This window comes from Canis aureus, chromosome 12 (genome assembly GCF_053574225.1).
Source record: "Canis aureus isolate CA01 chromosome 12, VMU_Caureus_v.1.0, whole genome shotgun sequence".
NCBI lineage: Eukaryota > Metazoa > Chordata > Mammalia > Carnivora > Canidae > Canis > Canis aureus.
In genome coordinates, this window is record NC_135622.1 from 42,778,801 (window position 1) to 42,798,715 (window position 19,915).

Here is a 19,915-nt window from a genome sequence, read left to right on the forward strand (position 1 = left end):
CTGAAAATATGGTGCTAGGCTACAGCAGGAATTAACCATGGATTTGCAGACATGACAGAAATGCCTTAATTTGCATTCATGACTCATTCTTTTTTAAAGAAAGAAAGCCCTGTCTTCAGCTCTCCTCCTTTCGCTCCTCTTTACCATTTCCCACACTTAAACCTATCTTGGGTTATGCACCAGCCTTTAAAGACAGAAATCAGTGATATTGCATGTCAGAGCGACTCAGGTCATAGTAGGCACTTTATTATTGAACCATTTTAAAATAACTTTTATGAAAAAGATGTTTAAAAGGGCAAAAGAATGCTTCAAGTATTTAAGATAAATACTGAAAATAAAAGAAATGTGGTGAGCCAAATAATCTGCTTTACTCTCTAAGAAGCTTACTAACTCTAGTAATAACTGAAAAGACATCATGCATTGACCCCCACCCAGGGGATTATTTGGGTACTAATATGCATTCAGACTAAAGTCTCAGGCATATGACTAGAATTAGAGACCCAATATATTTTGAATGTAACTCAAGCTTAAAATTAGAGGAGTCCAAGTCAGTTACAAAACTGTGCCTAACGATGTTTCTGGCAGACATGCATTCTGGATCATTCATGAAGCTATTTAAAATTGCTTGACATGTAAGCACGACAGATTTTAAAGATCAAAACACAGGTGTGTGTCAGTGTTGCACAATTCTGCGGTAAGAGGAGAACATGAGCTCATTCCACCTAGAAACAGACCCAAACACAAACACCCACCTGGGGTTCAGGTGCATGGCTCTGTCTGCAGGCAGATGAGTTTCTTTCCGGAATTTTGTTCTAATATAACTACATTCTGATAAGAAATGAGGTTTTGATACATTAACGTTACTCTAAACTGGGTGGGTCTTTTTAGCTGACAGGCACCTTATACATCTGCCTATATATTCTTTTTTAACCTATTCAAAGACCCATCTCTCAACATAAATGAGTTATAGTCACCAGTGATTTAAACAACTTTATTCTTTTTGGCCTCAATAAAGATAAAAGAGTAACACAAAAACTTCAGGACAGTAGAGGCATAAATCTCTTCCATCTCGTTATGAACCATGAAAGAAAATTATCAAGATAAACCCTTAAGAAAACAAGTGACTTAATCAAAGCCACCTCTCAAAGTAGTGTGTGAGATGCATCCAATGACTGATTTCATAGTAGACATTTCCTCTATATAAGACATTACATACTAATTGTTTCATGAAATTTTGAAACTCCTTAGAATAAGGGAGGCAAAGGCAATTGAATACAAGTCAGTCTAGGTTAATCTTCACAAGTCATGGCCCTGGATCTTTGGTTGAGGTTCTCAGTAATCCAGAGATTTATCTCATTTACAAAAGAAGACTAAATAGTTAAGGAGTTACTGATCCAACTGAGCAAGTGTACACTTACCTCCTTTGCTCAAATGCAAACCATTGCTCAACACACCGGGAGTTAAGTTTTGTGTGAATAAGAGCACAAAGGAAAGAGAGTATGTGTGTGTCTTTGTGAGCAAATAACTACACTGTAACTCTCTGAGATTAGGCTTTCCCAAGAAAGACAAATCCTTTCTTTAGAGCACACTCACACACACATAAACAGGAGATGCATTTTGTACACCATCACCATTTGGTTAACAGATGTTGGCGTCTACCCTCAGCTCTCACAAACAAATCAATGTACTTTATTTTTGTGTAACATCTTCTATCCAAAAGTAATATGAAAAGCCGTGCGGCTGGCTTGACAGTGTAACTGCAGAATCTGTGTAAGGCTTATAACGGAGCAAACACCTGTCAGGCTTGTTTAAATGCTGTCTGAACTGGTGATTGGCTCCATGATAAGGCGGCTGGCTGCTGGGCTGGAGAAATGTTCAGCTTCTCTACAGTAAAGCCAGGCACCAGCCTTTGTCATAATGTGTTGCTATGGCTTGCTTGTTTCATGCCTCATTATGCGACCTTCACTTATACTGAGGGAAGAAGGATATCTTAGGAATTTTCCTAATTCATAAGAGTGCTTTGCATTAATGGGAACCATCAATGACATACTTTTAAAAAAACACCAAAACAATAATCCCTTTGGATCTGCAAGAACCAGGATCTAGTCCCTACTTTATTACTGACCATCTCCTCTGGATTTCAGTGTCCTAGCCCGTAAAGTAAGTTGGAGGGTTGGGCTGGATTTGCATTTCTCAATCTTCTCAAGCATGAGGGACATTTTAATGCATCAAAGCCTCTGTCAGGCTAATCAAATAACAGCAGTTATATTTTAAAAATCTGTGCGATTAGAAAATACACAATGATAAAAAGATACTTCTGATGCAATGACAGCTGAAAACAAAACTCCAATGTATTAATCACAGCAGAGCCAGCATTGATTCTTAAGGTAATGGCATACAGATGTTAGACACTTATTTAGTCTGCAAACAACAGTTGCTGTACATAGAGTTTGCAGTGTTTGTAATAACCCCATAGCGGATCCCCTTACCCAACCTGGTCCTCTGTTTAAAGCCTGGGAACTCTGAACTACAATACAGATGATCCAAATCCTTTCTGACACTGACCCACCATAATTCTAGTCCTGCCACTGCCATTTAGTATGTCACGTGACTCTAAACATGGGAGGGATGTCTCTGTTCAATAGTTTTATCACCTGTGTGGAGCCGATGGGGTGCCCTAGTGGTGTCTCAACTCCGCGCTGTGAACCATGATTCTATGGGTGTCATAGTTCAGAAATCTAGAGACCCTCAGGACAGAAGCCCCACTAAAATGTAATGGATTCACTCCACTTTTAAGTGCCCTGTAATGTGTTTCTACACAGACCGTGCAATATCATCTAGTAGAAGGAGAACCTATGTCCCCAAGTGGGGGGCCATCAGCTCTGACACATTCCCACACATTCCACCCTCCCCCAAAGCAAAGAGAGACAGATTCTGGGAGGACAACCTCTCTGAACCTGAGACAACATCTCGGGGCCTTCTCCAGACAACCTGGGGCTGTGGGTGAAACAAAAAGGGCTGAACGGAGGAGAGAGGAAGTTCTTATGCAACTCAAAGTAGGTTTACACTGGTTCTTTCTTCAACAGTTCAGAAGAGGTTCTAAGATTCCCAATATCACTGAACCATTTGAGGCTCCAGAATAATGAGTCCAAAAGTAAAGTCCCAGATCAACCCAGATGGCTTTCATAGTCCGTGAGAACTTTATTGCTGGCATCAATATGTTTAAATACTGACCATCAAAAGATATATATTTACTGTCTAGATAAGCAATACATAGTGATAAATTCAGTTATGTTAGAGCCATCGTAATGGACTAATTTCTCAAAAATGACACAGGACTGCATAACTTCAACTACTCAACATCTATTACTATTACTCAAAGTTCTTTAGATAGTCACAAGGCTCTCCTATACTTCCAATGACCATTCTTTGGAAATATACTCCTAATCCAGTTTCCTAAACCAACCAATCAACCAATCAAGACACATCAACAGGTAATTATACCAACAACCAAATAAAAAAGTGGGCCAAAGACCTTAACAGACACCTCACCAAAAAAGATATGCAGGTGGCAAATAAGCATACGGAAAGATGTTCCATGTGATCTGTCATAAGGAAAAGAGATACCACTACACATCTATTAGAAGACCCCAGGGATCCCTGGGTGGTGCAGCGGTTTGGCGCCTGCCTTTGGCCCAGGGCGTGATCCTGGAGACCCGGGATCGAATCCCACGTCAGGCTCCCAGTGCATGGAGCCTGCTTCTCCCTCTGCCTATGTCTCTGCCTCTCTCTCTCTCTCTCTCTGTGACTATCATAAATAAATAAAAATTAAAAAAATATATATATATATAAAAAAAAAAGAAGACCCCAAATCCAGAGCACTGATAATACCAAATACTGGTGAAGATGTGGAGCAACAGGAACTCTCATTCATTGCTGGTGGGAATGAAAACACTACAGCCACTCTGGAAAAGAGCTCAGCAGTTGCTTAAGAAAACTACATATACTGTTACTGCATAATCCAGCAATTCTCCTTGGTATTTACTCAAAAAAGCTGAAAAACTTAAGTCCACACAAAAACTTGCACATGGATATTTATAGCAGCTTTATTCATAACTGCCAAAACCTGGAAGCAATCAAGATGTTTTTCAGTAGGTGAATGGATAAACTGTGGTACATCCAGATTGTGGACTATTATTTAGCACTAAAAAGAAATTATCTATCATGCCATGAAAAGACATGAAGGAATCTTTTTTTTTAAGATTTTATTTATTTATTTATTTATTTATTTATTTATTTATTTATTTATTTCTAGAAAGAGAGAGAGTGAACATGAGCAAAGGGGAAGGGCAGAGGGAGGAGGAGAAGCAGGTTCGCTGCTGAGCACGGAACCTGACAGACATGGTGGATCCCAGGACCTTGGGATCCTGACCTGAGCCAAAGGCCGATGTTTAACCAACTGAGCCACCCAGGTGCACCATGAAGGAACCTTAAATGCATATTACTAAGTGAACAGATACTATCAGGAGTCAAAAATAGAACTCATTGCCATGTGTTTAATGCTTTGGTCTTTGGATTATAAAATCCAAATTACCCCCCAAGTTATAGAAAGAACCTTTAAACAAAAACAAAATCAAAAGAAAACAAACATCTTTTAAGGTAGTTATCCCATGAATTATCTTGGGTAAATTATTTAACAACTGTGACTATCTTAAGGTTATTTATACACAATCTAAATCAATCTAAATCTATCTTGCTGCAGACTGGCTTCTTTTTCTTTAACTCACCTTTGTCAATTTTACTGTCTTCCTATCTCCAGTAACTGTTATGCATTCTCCTCATACAACTGATTAAAATACACTAAAGGGTCAGAACTTAAAGTAAAGTAAAATATTGAAATTTAGGACTTCTCTGACTAGATCAGGCTGGACCAATTTAATGTATCAGGTTATATACTGGTTCTATCACACACTATGGCTGTCTACTCAAAATGGACTATTAGAATAAAAGTCTACAGTCTAAGAAAGCAGGAAAAGTCTTGGTACAAAGACAAGTGCTAGAACATATCAAAGGTTGACAAATTATGGCCTATGGGCGAAATCCAGCCTGCTGCCTAAATATGCAAAGCCATGTTCATTAGTTTATAGATTGCCTATGGTTGCTTTTGCACTACACTGGCAGAGTTGAAGGGTTGGCCCACAAAGCATAAACTATTGACTATAGGGTCCTTTACAGTAAGTTTGCTGGCCCCTGACTTAGACAATCAACTTTGCCTGGAGCTAGTTCCTGTAGGAGCTCCAGGGCTCAGATTCAGTCTTCTCTTCTCCATCTTGCACTTGCTTGCTACATGAGCTCATCTACTATCAAGACTTTAAATGGTACCTATCTACCAACAACTCTCAAATATGTATCTCCAGACCAGACTTCTCCCTTGAGCTCCAGATTCACACATCCAACTGTCTAACTGACATATCCACTTGGAGATCTAACAGACATCTCAAACTCAATGTTATCTAAAACCTAACCCCTGATCTTCCCCAGCCCCACCCCAAAGCCCAACCTGCTTTACCACAGAGTTTTTAATTTCAGTAAAGAATAACTCCATTCTTCTGGCTGAACCCATAAAAACCAAACAAAGAAACGAAAACCCTGGAATTAACGCTAGTTCTACTCTCACTCCACATCCAATCTACCAGCAAATCCTCAACTGCCTCAGCATATTCAGACACATGCCATTCAATATCACTTCTACTGCTATCATTCAGCTCAAAGCTACTATCACCTCTCACCTGGACTTTGGAGGAGCCTCTTAACTAGTCTCCTGGCTTCTACTCTTGCTCCTTTCATCTATCCACATGATAGCAGTCAGAGTGACCTTGTTAAAATGATGGATCACATCATTCACCTTCCCCACTCCCATACACTCCACCTTCAACCTCCTACCCCCAGCCTCAACACATATTCTACTCCAGCCATACTGGGATCTTTGCTGATCCCTGATCACTTTTAGTAAACTCCCATCCCAGCCTCCATGCTTGCTGATTCTCCTTCCCTAGACAGATGCATGGCTCACTCTTGTACTTCCTTCTGCTAAAATGTCACTCTCTTGGTGAGGCTTTTCCCTGACCGCCATATCCAAAATAGCAACTTCATCTTGCGCCTCCACCCCCACATTGCATCCCTCTTCCTTGCTCTCTCACCATGTTCTTATTTATTTTATTGTCTGTCTCCCCAGCTAGGGCATAATCTCCACACCAACAGGAATTCGTATCTATTCCGTTCACTGCTACCTCCCCAGTACCTAGAATAGTGGCTGGTACAAAGTAGATGCCCAGTACATACTTGTTTAATGAATGAATAAATGGGTTAGTAGGCCTTCCCAAAGGTTTAGAATGTAGTCCTATGGATAACCACATTTCTGATTTTATTGTGAAGATTAATGGGAAAATTAAAACTCCTTAGTGAGATGTGCTTCATAAACTGGCTGGAAGTTGTCATTCTACTCTAAAGCAAGGGATCCTGTCCCTTAATACTTTGTTTTTCATTCAAATACCTGTACACAGGGAGTTTATAATCTTTCTCTTCATCCTCCTAATTCTCTTAACCTTTATAAATCCTATTTCTCAATCTTGTCCTCATTTTTTGTTTCTCCTGGGTAACATCCAAGACTTGCAAACCCAAAGGTCATGTACCAACCTGTACATGAATGCTTGAAGCTGCCAGAAATTTTCACTGGCAATACAGAGCTGTCATTGATTTCTTGGCAGTTCATCATCAAATGATGCACTGATAAATCAAACAGAAATGACAATATCATGTCAATCCAACAACCAGACCTGAGTTAAAAATCTAAAATCACCAAGAAAAGATTAGGGACACTGTGGTCCCAGCATGAAATCAGTCTGCAGACATTAGAGCCACACTCAGTGTGATCCAAAAGCCTTGCTCCCTGCTGAACTCAACAACCTGGGAGCCAGATCACCAGAGATGTGCTGGGTCACTGTGGCTGCTTTTAATGACTCAAGTACACCGTCCCCCTGCTCTGAACACTAGGACATCTCAGACAGCTAATTTAAAACATTCTCACCCCTTCCTGAGGCTATTTGGATCTGGGGGATCTGGCATCCTACCTGGCCCTTACCTGAGGTCTTGTGAGGCCTAGGGGCTTGTGAATTATACACACCAAAGGGATTAAGAGTAAATAGAGTCATGTATTTATATATCATTAGTTTTTGCTCAATTAGGGCCTTGTAAGAAGTAAATAATAACCTGTACGAGGGCAAGCCCCACAAAGCTAACTCAGGCAGAAGCCAAATGTCTGTGTCCCCCTCAAATTCATGTGCTGCTGAAGCTCTAATTCTCAACATGATGGTATTTGGAGATGGGTCTTTGGGAAGTAATTAGATGAGATGAAGTCCTGAGGGCAAGGCCCAGGTCTGATGGGATTAGTGTCCTAAAAGAGAGATCTGGAGAGCTTGCTTGCTCTCTCTGCCATCTGAAGAAGTCAGCAAGAAGGCAGCCATCTGCAAGCCAGGAAGTCTCACCAGAAACTGACTATACTGAACTTGGACTTCCCAGCCTCCAGAACTGTGAGAAATTAACTTCTGAGTTTAAGTCACCCATTCTATGGTATTTTGTTACAGTAGCCTGAGCTAATAATAAATGAGGTTTTAAATTTTAAAAGTTGGGATCCCTGGGTGGTGCAGTGGTTTGGTGCCTGCCTTTGGCCCAGGGCACGATCCTGGAGACCCGGGATCGAATCCCACGTCAGGCTCCCTGCATGGAGCCTGCTTCTCCCTCTGCCTGTGTCTCTGCCTCTCTCTCTCTCTCAGTCTGTGACTATGATGAATAAATAAATAAAAATTAAAAAAAATAAATTTTAAAAGTTGCTTTAACTTGTCCAGAAAACACATTTGGACTGCTCTGATGATAATACCTGAAACTTGATTTCTTCTTCTACTCAGTAAGAAAGTACAGAAACACTTGTCCATCACCATCACACACACACATATTCACTCATCCAGAGTACTCTGAGAGCAGCCACACCTTGCCAAGACAAGGTTTTCTTTGCTTGGAAGTATAAGCTGACAGAAAGAACAGACCCAGGATGTCCTGAGGAAAAAGACATGTAGAAGCAGAGTGCCACAGCCCTGGACTTCTCGCCCAGTCCTTTTCCGATGTTCTTCCTGTCCAAAGGAGCCAATGAAGCAGAATAGGGCAGCAGACACATGCAGTGTAGGTGTGTTGGGGCTAAACGTGGGTGGCAGCCACGAAGCACTACTGCATCTTCCCTGTTCTGTAACCAGAGGAGATCCTTCAGACTCTTATGAAAACCTTTTTGTCTTTTTGATAAGAAAAATTTGATACAATGAACATCAAAAAATTAGAAGGGAGAACAGACTCATGCAGTTTATCACAGATGTTGTTCTCCAAAGCTCTGAACAAACATACTCATCTGATCATACTATCAGATGCCAGAAAAAAAAAAAAAAAAAAAAAAAAAAGAATGGCCAGTTCCATTAAGGGTAGTATGCTGAATACTGTCAATGCACAGCTCAAAACAAAATAAACTGAACATAGAAGAGGTAGGTAATCTTTAGGAATGTTTCATTCCCTGAGTTTCTGGGACTTTACCATTCCCTTTTGATTACATCCCTGAGCAAAACTCTGATGAGCATATAACATGTTAAGAAAGTCCTTTGTTCTAAAATTATTACACACAAAAAATCAAGTAGCCACTGTTTCTAAGTTAGCTGAAGAGAAGAAAATGAAACAAACTCTGAAATCTGAAGAAAACAAGGTCCCAATCTATAGTTTTCTGTGATGAGCTTCATAAAAATCAGTAAACATTCCGGGTGCTACACACACCCCAGGAGACCCAGCTATGGTATCAACAATATAACTTATTAATTACTATGGAATTGAGAAGCGCCACAAGCAAGGTGTAAATGAAATTCTCACTAGAGTAGTCCATTTAAAATTGAGCATAGGGCACTAAAGATGAACAATGATTAGCATACAATGGGATTTCCCTCCTCTTTCCCTTGTCTTCAGTCTGTATTAGTAAGAAAACACCAACTGCTAAAAGACATATGCCTTTATTATGGCAAGAGCACAAACGGACTGCCTCACCTCCCTGCAACTGGGCCAGAGGGCACCTGACCATTAAATGAGTGACCTCATCTCTACAGCAACCTTGCAAATGCCTCTGATGCTTGATCACCCCCAACAGTGGAGAACTAACTATTTTGAAGGCCAAGGGAGGCAAATAAGGTAATACAAAAGAAAAGCTTCGAAAACTATCAAGTACTAGAGGAATCACCACTTCTGATTGTTCGACAGATTGTGACCACTGTAACAATACTCCTCAGTGTAAGTACAAAGATACTCCTATTTAGTGATAGTGGCAAAAGAGTGAAAACAAAAACACTCACATGTTCATCAAAAAGGATGTGGTTAAATAAAGTATGTCATAACCATCCAGTGGACCTATCTGGCTTAATACAAAATGATTCCATGCTATATTTTTAAGTTAAAAAAAAAAAAACAGGCTACAGTATACTGTGTATAGTTTGATATCAGACAAGTGAAAGGATACATTCGTATACCCTTGTATATTCCTGAAGGATGTGCATACTTGTCCACTGGCTACTTTGGGAGAAGAGTGACTACAAATCTAGGGGATCTGGGGTTGTACAAATGTACTTTGCACTGTATATCCTTTTATATCTTTTACTTCACTTTAATGTCTTTTTAATTTGTATATCCTTTAATGGATACACTGATTTTTCTTTTAACAATATTTTAAAACTGTGAGAGAGAAACAAATTTCTTACAAAGATAAATTCTTTTCCTTTATTGCTTCTACTCATGAATCCTTGTTTAATTGCTTAGAACCATAAAACACAAAACAATAATAATAAAAAGCCCTCCAATCTTCCTTCTACATTTATATAATTCTGTTGAAGTTCATATTATTCTGTTGTAGTTCACAAAAATCTAAAAATAACTTCTAGAAAATGTTGATACTATCAAACAGAAACAGCTTATAGCTATAAGGAAGAATATTTCTTATATTTCAGTTGTTCTTTATTTTCAGCATTAAAAGTTAAGTTAATTACTTTAATGGCACTTGGTGAATGGAGTTAATATTCCTAGCTTTTCATACACATTAACTGTGATACGCTGGATATCAAAGGAGTCAGGATACTGACTCCTCTTTAAAATATTTAAATAAGACTTTCTGAATAGAAAGTCATACATGTTCATTGTAGAAAACTGGAGAAATAGATAAAAATACAGAGGAAAACTAAAACAATTCATTATCCCACCACCCCAGAGAAAACTACTATTCATTTTGATGTATGGCCTTCCTTTTTTATTTCCAATGTATACAAGAATATATTTTTTTACAAAAATCGAATCATGCAAGCTAAACTTACCACTTTAAAAGTCTGCTTTAAGAAATTATCACCCCTACTTATCATTTGTTTTATAATTTTTGTGCTTATTGTTATAAAATATACATTACTTATACAATTTCAAACAAATTAATTTTTATTTATTGTTTTAGTCTGATAAATATTAACTGAAACCAAAAAAATTAAAAATCACCCCAAATTCAAAAAGTGAAACGTAAAAGAAATTTTAAGAATTAAACTTTCAAATAATTTTTTAAAATTATTGAAGCATTTACACTTCTGAAGTTATTAAAGCTTAACAGTATACCAAGACTTCTGTAATGCCGTGTACTAGAAATATATTTCCATGCCATTAGTCATTTTTTTTTAATGGCTGACAGGATTCTCTTATATGGATAGGTCATAATACCCGTATCTAACCCCTTGTTATTGGACATTTAGACTGTTTCTTTGAAGAGCTCATAAAGACAGGTGAATAAATGCCTTAAGCCAAAGAGGTTCCACCTAGGTAAGAACTGTATTAATTCTGGAACAAGAGGTATCCATTTTTTTCAAGGTTTTTAACATACTGTCAAGTTATCTTCTAGAATGGGTAAGAAGTAACAATGTCATTGATATTGCACATACTTAGAGTAAAACAAAAACATCTTTAAAAATAGAAGTGATTCGCCCCTCAACCAAAGACACCTACAATCAAAGTAATAGATTTCAGGTTTATTTTACTACTACCACTTGAAAGAAAATTTCATTCAATATTATGTTCCAAAGAGCCCGTAAAAAAATGACCCACAATCCTTACCTGGGTTTTAAAAAAATAAAGTTTCAAATAAACCCATAATAAAATACAGTTAGGCAGGTCTTTAATATGAGTACTAAGATAATAAGAAGCCCACACGTTGGAGTTAAGCTCAATCTTTCATCAGTTTGTTCAAAACCCATACTGCAGTGTCGCTCTAAGGCTGGCTGAATTGACTGACATGAGGACTAGAACTGACACTAATTATCCTGGATGAGAGGTGAAGTTACCGGATATCCACCAAGATAAAACAGGAGGAAAAAAAAAAAGTGAGGATACTAATATCTTCCTGTCTCCATTTTAGGTCTGACTTGAAGCCATTCAACTTTTAGAGAGATCCTTTAAGTTCATTCAAGATACTAGCTTCAGAGATCAGAATCTTGTTCAGAACTGCGCTTCTTGTCCTCTGAGAATCATAAATATATGAATAAGTTCCAGCAATGTACTGAACAGGAAGGTAAGGACCTTGGGCCACAAACTTTCATTTTCACATGCCCCCAAACCTTGCAAAGCCCTCAAACAGGGGGAGAGTTAGAAATAAACGAAAGGAAAAAATTCAGAGCCACTAGGGGTGATCACTACCTGTTCAAAGCACACCGGCCAACCCCCATGATACCACACCAAGCTATGTGCAGAATTCCCCCAGAAGTGGCAGGCCAGGGTTTATATAAGTCCTAACTGTACTTTTCTTACACTTGCAGAAGGCTGGAGCAATGGCCTTCCAAGGAAATCAGATACTGGTGAAATTATTTAATTCGGTACAAAGGATACAACTTTTATACTAGACAAAGATAGAAAGGATATCATTTATCCATCCTACTGGGCCATTCCATCCCTTTCTGGCAAAATGGTTTAACTCCGTGTTGGACTTTCTTTAAAGGTATCTTCTGAGTCTAGACTACAGAAGCACACCTTTTAGGTGTTAAGTGTGTTACATTGGGTTCCTTGAGTTCTTCTGCAGCAAAAAGCTCTTGAATGAGGTCCAAGAAAGTCTTTCTAAGTATTAATGAAAACGCTCATTGATTCATATAAATAGAAGAATGTGACTCTAACATTCACTGGCTGTGTGGTCTTGGGAAATTTAGCAATTTCTCTAAGCCTCCATTTCACCCCTGACAATGAGAAAATATTAATGGTACCCAATTCATGGCGTAGAAACACAGATTAAATAAGTGCAAAGAAAAACAGCATCTGAATGTTATTATCTTCTCGATGTTATAGGTACTATAGTTCAAGTACTTTGGAATACACAGAGTAACTGAATCTCAGCCGACCGACTGAACGTTATCTACCAAAGGGACTTAGCAAACTGGTTAACAAATGGCCTGTCATTAGGTAATACAGATTACTTATAAACAAATGTATTTCCAAGATCCTTAAGAATACAGTACCCAAAAATGTTTTCTACTGTTAAGCTATGTAAATATTCTCTTCAAAATTATTTCACTGGGGCACCTGGGTGGCTCAGTGGTTGAGTGTCTGCCTTTGGCTCAGGTTGTGATCCCGGGGTCCTGGGATTGAGTCCCACATCAGGCTCCCCACAGGGAGCTTGCTTCTCCCTCTGCCTATTTGTCTGTCTCTCTCACAAGTAAATAAAATCTTTAAGGGGATCCCTGGTGGCGCAGTGGTTTGGCGCCTGCCTTTGGCCCAGGGCGCGATCCTGGAGACCCGGGATCGAATCCCACGTCAGGCTCCCGGTGCATGGAGCCTGCTTCTCCCTCTGCTTATGTCTCTGCCTCTCTCTCTCTCTCTCTCTCTCTCTCTCTCTCTATGTGACTATCATAAATAAATAAAAATTTTTAAAAAAATCTTTAACATAAATAAATAAATTAAATTGAATAATTTCACTAATCATTGGCTTAAACAACAGAACTTCCTTTTCTAACAGTTCTGGGGGACAGAGGCCTGAGATCAAGGTGCTGGCAGGGCTGGCTTTTTCTGAAGCCACTCTTTTTGGCTGCTAGATGGTCTTCTCCCTATGTCTTTCCACAGTCTTTCCACAGTCTGTGTGTGTGTGTCCCGATCTCTTCTTTTCTAGAAGGACAACAGTCATATTGGATTGGCCTACCCGAATGACCTCATTTTAACTTAATTTGCTTCTTCTAAAACCCTACTTCCAAATACAGTCATATTCTAACATATTAGGGGTGAGGTCTTCAACATTATGAATTTGGGGGGATCACAATTCAGTTCCTAACACTGAGTATGTATTTTCTCTGCTTAAAAGCCCTTCACATCCCCACCCCCATCTTCTGTAAGACAAACTCTAGATTTCTAAATGTGTCATGTCATGTGACCTTCGCCACCTGGCTACCCATCTTACTTTTCCAGCTTCATCTTCTCTGTCCTCTCTTTTTGCACTCTAGATATTGAACCCACTGAACTATCATTTTCCAAACACACTTTCATACCTCCTTGTCTCTGGATATGCTGCCCTCTCTGGAATATTCTCACATGTCAGGTACTCTGCAAAGTTATTTTTGATGCCTGAGGCAGGACCAATTAACACTCTTTCCATTCTTCAAAGAACCCTGAGCACTACTTTTACAGCCTGTATATCCCTGAATTGTTATTAATTCTTTACATGTCTTCCCCCATTCCCCGCCCCACCACCACCACCATGCTGGTTATTCCCTGAAAGCAAGGACCGTGTTTGTTTTGCTCATTGCTGATTCCTCTGCACCCAGCACAGACCTGGTACATAGGAGGAACTAAAAAAAATATTTCTTGAATAAAGGAAATACAAACAAACCAATGAACGAGAAAAAAATTCAATTTCTCTTTTAATACCCAGTACAGTGCCATGGTATTCAGAAATTCGGTATGTGCTTATTAATAAAGGACTGTCTGAACCATAGGAGAAAACCTGAGACAAGGAAGGGATCTGGAGTTACTTATGTTCAGAAAAGTTATGGAAGCTGATCATCTTTGGGGTAGAAAGGAAATAGATTTTAAAAAGCCTATAAACTGCAGGAAAGAAGCGCCAAGATACATGTGACAAGGCAATCTGAGTTCCACTCCGATCCAAGAACAAAGGGTTCCTGGTTTAAGCTATGGAATGGCCTGTTCCAGAAAGCAGCTGGGCAGAATTTCCTCACACGAATAGTCCTTAATGTATGGGGAAAAGAAAAGAGCAAAGCAAAACAAGCAAAGGCAGCAAAAGGGAATAATTAGAGTAAACAGCTTTTTTTTTTTTTTTTTTTTTTTTTTTTAAAGGCATTGGACAAACCCCAAGAAGAAAAATGTTGTGGGATAAACATCTGTTCGTTCGGAACATGACAGAGCCCTTGACAGGCTCCGCGGCCTGTGCATGTCCTCATGTGCCCGAGGTTTATATTTGTGTTCTCAGGACACAGGCAGCCCACAAGGCGGCCCAGGAGGAGGCCTGCTCTAGGCCCGGACACACTGCACAAACTCCAGTCGGGGCTGGGAGGGGCAGCTTTCACTCCGTTGTGTTTGACAACAATGAATACCACACAGAAGAGAAGCATAAATGCCATCCATCCATCAGTGCACAAGTGCCTTGCTCTACCTGCCGCGTTTCCACCAGTGTTGGACTGGGGTTCCACCAGTTCTTACTGCCCACATGAAGGTGGCCAGACATACCACATGGAGTGGGATTTGCATTTGTTTTCCATCTCTATGATCTCCGGTATCAAGATACAAAGTAGAAGTTGAAAGCGTCTGTTTCCTTGCACCAGATGCACCCCTGCAACTGGTCCCTGAAGTCTAGGACTTCCTATTAAGAAGACAGCTCCAGGGAAAGTTCTACACCAATCTCCAGCCTTCCTGACTGAGTAGAGGTGAGCAGCTGTGGGCCTAGAGGTGAGCAGCTGTGGGCCTAGAGATGAAACTAAATGGGGAGGACCTAGCAATTTTCAATGGGCAGTGTCCCTAAGGGAAACACCCCCACATGGCCTTAGCTCTCATTCTCATGGCTCTGGAACACCTTGCCTTAGAGCTTTCGGCTATGTGGGTCCACTCAGGGGCCCTCTGGCCAGTTCTGCCAGCCTACCTCATCCAAACCATGTTCCACACTTCGAAGTAGCACACCGTGTCAGGTGGGGATACACTCTGCCTCTCCTTTTATCCTTCTTTCTGGCTGTGGTCAAAATTCTTCTTGCTCTGCCTGCCCTCTGATTCACTTCCCTTTTCCCTTTCGAAGGCCTAGCAATGTCAGTATTTCACTCATCACATATCATTGATGTCTAAATATGGCACCTAACTATCAAGCAAGGATGGCTGCCTTACACACCTCTCCTAGATCTTTGCTCTTGGCTCTGTGTGATCTACTAAGGAGCGTGAGTCGACATAAGGGCTGCCTTAACCATCTAAGCCACATGCAACTGTTTTCCAGATGTACCTTTTTGTGACCTGCCTCAAGTCCAGAAAGATGCTCTTTTCTTCCCAGGGGCAAATAGCTCTCTACATGTCCTAAAGCCCTGCAGATAGCCAGCTATTGACTTAGCCCACATAACACAAGAGGCCATATTTAACACAATTATTTTGAGAGCGGCCAGTTGGGGCCATTAAGGAAACTAATTATAAAACTTATCCTGGCCCACCTACTGAGTTGGCTGGAATAAGTACCAGCACTCAGAGCTTCACATTCAGATGAAGGTCATGGAGAAAGCAGAACAGCTACAGGCTGAGATGGCATGCGGGTAAGAGCAAGGATTTCACCAGAGGGAAATGCCATAAGCTGGTCAAAAACCACAATTCCTTTTTTCTTTTCTTTTTTCTTTTCTTTTCTTTTCTTTTTTCTTTGGGGCATCCCACTCTATCCATCCATACACTTACAAGAACAAAACTATACAGAAGTCAAGATATTTGGTGCCAGCTCTGATTTTCTACAGAATTATGATTGGAAAGGCAATTTATTCTCATGGATTGAATGGTTACCCCCACAGTTTAATTTTATCTGAAGGAAAAAAGAGCTGACATCTAGCAGCTAAATAAGTCTTTGTCACTAGAGGCCTGTGACACAAATCTCAATGATATTTGATGGGAACATGTATAGCTTTTCTTCATTTGTGGCTATAATTGCTGCTGGAGAAGCCCCAACATGTAAAGGTTGATGCTTCTGAAAGTGCTGAAAGATGCTGGAACTAAACCATGCAATGACAGCTATCAAAATGTCACTGATGCAGTGTCATATTCAGTCAAGATGCTTAAAAAAATCACATTTGACTAACACTGTTCTAGCCGTGGAAGGAAGAGGATTACCTGACTGCATGGAAATGGAAAGGGAATGTGCGTCATGGCACCTAGTGAGGAGCCTGGCCCGGGGTAGGCCACCCCAGGCAGAGCTCTTGTTCCCCGTGTGCTTCCTGTGTGGAGTAGAGCCCGAAGCCCCTAGGGTGCTTCCGTAGCTGTAACCCACTGAATCCTCACAACTGTCCTCAAGGGACAAAATGGACACACAGAGAGCTTAAGGAACTTGTCCAGTATTACCCAGCTGGGGCAGGCAGGATTCAAAGCCAGTTCTGGCAGACTCTGGAGTCTACACACTAACCATGATGCAAGTTCCAGTTCCCCACATGCATCCTTCTACAGAAAGGGGAGTATGTTCCAAACACCCTTTATCTTTACTGCCCAGAGACTTTAGTACTTAGTACCCAAAGACAGCACTTTTCTTCTGGGCCTGAACACTACTAGAGGAACCATGATAAAAGGCAAAAGTATGCCATTTCAAATTTCTAAATAATTTCTATTTAAACAAGTGCAACTCCTAGGCACTTGACTGTAAGTTCAAAAGGCTTCATTTAAACTGGTACTCATTTAAGGAATTAGTAACTGGTATGAGGTGATGGTTGCAGTGGCTAAAATTTAAACTTATGCCAATTAAGGGTACAGGGAATGGTATAATCTAGTAAAGTATGTCTGAAATTGAAAGCAAAGAAAGGATGTCCAAATGCTTGGTCCTGGTTCTCTCGGAGTCTATCTCTGGCTTTAAATCAAATAATTAAAGCTCTCATCCCTCAGTTTACCCCAATCACAAATGGAAATAGTACCTCACTCAACAGATGACCGGTTAAATTAGCTGCAGCTGTGCCAGCTTGACACTGAGTAACTGCTGTGCAAGATTCTCTGACCACAAAAAAACAAACTGCAGGGGGATGAGTGCCAAAAAGGACACACCCATTTGTGTTCCCTTTTATACTCTGAATGCAGGGGCTCAGCCCTGCTCACGGGGTTTGGGATAAGATCCTGGGCAGGTCTGCCACAGAGCTCTGGCTAACCCCTGCTTGAAAAGTAGGAGAGTTTGGGTTCTAAGTAGTTCCAGAATAAAAGGAAAAAGGCCCTTTGAGACACTTTGGGAGGTTGGGCCAAACCAGAGACTCTCTGAGAATGAGGGAAATAAATGGCTTATCCTCATCTAATCCACGTCTCATTTCTGTTTTCTACTGACTCCCAGTCCAACTGTGGTCCCCATCCCCAGGCCCAAGCTCTGGAGTCACTGGCACTACAAACCTGGTCAAGCCCCGATAGTATCACTGGCTTCCTCCAGCACCAACCTAAGACCCTAAGAGCCATCCCAAGCCCCCAAGGAGTCACACAGAAGCCCTGGGGTGCGGGCGACATAAAACAAGAATGTGCCAACCAGTGTCCCTCCCCAAAAAAGGACAATGGTTGGACATGTGCTCTCTACCCCACAAGGACATTTTTCAAATGCTTTATAAGCCACTTAAAAAAGAAACTGCCTACCCATAATTCCCTGATGAAGTCTAGCCGGTTGAAACAATTCCTCAGTTATGAGCCTTTTCTCTAATGGGAATCTGTTGAAAAGCTGGCTCTTAACAACTGGAAAACTTAGGATCATCAGATTATAAACCACTGTTAACAAATTCAAAGAGAGCCACACTGGTACTTTTAACATTATAATAGTCTCCAAAAGTTTGACTAAGTAACATTACGTGAAAAGAAAAAAAAAAAAGCATGGATGCTACAGATCTTTCATGTGCCTGAGTTTGACACATTTAGACCACAAGTCTCTCCCCTTTCCAGACTCCCCAATTCACCACTGTCACTTTCAAATACCCACCAAATCACAGCCTTTGCTCACCTGCCCATATTGTTGCCTCAGGAGATGCCCCACCACCACCACCACCTACTTTTCTTTTGTAAAGAAAGAATTTATTGTGTCCCTCCTTCCCATGTTCACTGAATTCAGTTCTCTGGATAAATGAGCTGGTAGGATGTGCTCATGCTAGATGCTAGTGCTCATGCCTCCAAAAGCCATCAAGTATTTAGAAAGTGCCTCGCAGGGGCTCAACTTTTTTATTTGAAACATTGGAAGGAAAGACAAAGAAGCACATCTGTGTGACTGTGTGTGGGTGATAACCACACATGGGTGCAAGGTGTGGGCTCCTCTAAATCACTGCCTCCGCCACGCCACACGGAGGCTAAGGGAGTGGGGAATGCTCTCAACATAATGTGTGAAGAGGGACTTGACCACAGCTGGCTGGGGATGGCGCAGGGGACTGGAGGGGTGTCCACTCCAGCCCCAACACATGGTGAGCTCTGGGCACATGATCCAGGGACAAGGAACACACTAAAACCCAGTAATTTTCTGTTTTTGTCTTCCTGGAAGATGTGAAACCCTTCTAGATTGTTACTGTTTACCTAACTAAATTCTAGCATGTGAATGAGCTACAGCCAGGATCACTCATGATTAGACATCCACGTTGTTCCATGCACCATGCTAGGCATACTCTTGCCTCTGGGCCTAACTCGCACATCCCTTCTGCCCGGAACATCTGTCCTCTCCTTCACCTCTCGGGAAAATTTCATTCTTCCTTCAGTACCCCTTCTGTGGGCCCCTGGGCCTTTAGTTACACAGAACTCACAGCACTCTTGGCTGGGCTCGGCTGGTTCTGTGTGCACACTTCCAGCACAGAATTCATCACTGTCCCAGCTAGAAACTCATGTGCTTGTCTCTATCGGCCGACTACATTCTTTCTGAGGGTTGGCGGTCTTCACCCTTATTCCACACACCTGACTTCCACTCCAACCATGTTAGGAGAGCGCCTGGCACATGCCAGGCACTCCAATGATGTTGGCTGAAAGAATAAAGAACTCTACATCTTTTCATCACAAACTCCTGCAATGCTTTGCCATAAATCAGTTCCCTCAGAATACAGGAATTTCCGATGAAATGTGTGCTCCTCTAGCTGTCCAAATGAAAAGAGTCTTACTGATGATTCCAAAGCTCCACAAATTGCTTTCCATACCTGTACGATTTCCAGGCATGAACTAAAGCAGAAGTGAGGCTGCCAGACAGCTTAAGCCACAGGTGATAACTTGAAACAGAGAAAGAAATAACAATGGCATTCATGGAGAATAAACAAAAATGCCCTACTCTGCCAACTTTAACTTTTTTTTCTCTATTTAAAAAACCTCCCACAATCTCTATGTAAAAATTCAAGGTGTAAGACATGCAATAATAGCAATAATACAGACTCAAGCTGCATGAAGCTAGTTGGATAGTCAGGGGAGGAAGAAGTCTCACTGCTTCTCTGTAATGTTGAAAGAGTAAGAATTCCGCTTCCAAATAATGGACACAGAGAACAGAAAGGTCCAAGAAGTGGAGAATACAAACAGACATGTGAAGATTGTCAGTCCTAAGAGGAGACTGCTCCTGGAAGCTTTTATAGGGGTCAGAGTAGTAACATGGAGATACAGAATGGTGACGGTG

At 40.9% G+C, this 19,915-nt stretch overlaps 1 protein-coding gene and 1 long non-coding RNA gene across 11 annotated transcripts in view; one reads left to right on the forward strand and one right to left on the reverse strand.

Annotated features, from left to right (window-relative positions):
• The window catches only part of BABAM2 (BRISC and BRCA1 A complex member 2), a 450,135-nt gene that overhangs the window by 130,779 nt on the left and 299,441 nt on the right, over positions 1–19,915 (reverse strand). The gene's annotated exons all lie outside the window — the stretch shown is intronic.
• Positions 1,990–12,618, forward strand: LOC144324534 (uncharacterized). Its single transcript, XR_013390008.1, has 3 exons — positions 1,990–2,160; positions 11,522–11,674; positions 12,439–12,618. It is a non-coding gene; the product is annotated as an uncharacterized LOC144324534 (long non-coding RNA).